Raw genomic sequence first — 462 nt, 5'->3', positions numbered from 1 at the left:
CCCCCAGGGGTGGGTCCCCGCTGGGGCTTGCACGGGGTTAGAGGGCACGTGGAGGGCAAGGAGGTACCAGCCCCCCCACACAGGGCCTCCTGCCGCCCCACATTCCTGCACCGGCCGTGGTCCCTCATTCCACACCGAGCGGTTACTGGGCGCCTGCTGGATGCAAGGCCTGCTCCAGGCGTGGGCGTGTTCGGGGGCCCACGGGAGTCCACACGGAGCGGGCCTCCCAGCAGCGGCCGGATTATTGCAAATATTTAACCTTCCCAAAGTACTGCTCAGTTGAGCTGAGGGAGGAGAGGGGAGGTTTCAGTGTATCCCTGGTGTTTGATAAGATACCAATTTAGATTGGGAGGTGGATTATTTGCTGTTGAGTCCATTTATTTTTCCTAGGCTGCAGGATGGGAAAGCCGGCAACTTTTGGATGTATCCTGAAATCTGAAGTAAAATTTGTTTGGGTTTTGA

General features: G+C 57.1%; 1 protein-coding gene across 1 annotated transcript in view; it reads left to right on the top strand.

Annotated features, from left to right (window-relative positions):
* The window catches only part of EVA1C (eva-1 homolog C (C. elegans)), a gene marked incomplete at its 5' end in the record, with an annotated part of 16,393 nt that overhangs the window by 3,418 nt on the left and 12,513 nt on the right, over positions 1-462 (top strand). The window lies entirely within an intron of this gene.

Source organism: Myotis davidii, unplaced genomic scaffold, assembly GCF_000327345.1.
Source record: "Myotis davidii unplaced genomic scaffold, ASM32734v1 scaffold170, whole genome shotgun sequence".
NCBI classification, from domain to species: Eukaryota; Metazoa; Chordata; class Mammalia; order Chiroptera; family Vespertilionidae; genus Myotis; species Myotis davidii.
The sequence above is the reverse complement of the archived record's forward strand: the minus strand, read 5'-3'. Positions and strand labels throughout refer to the sequence as shown.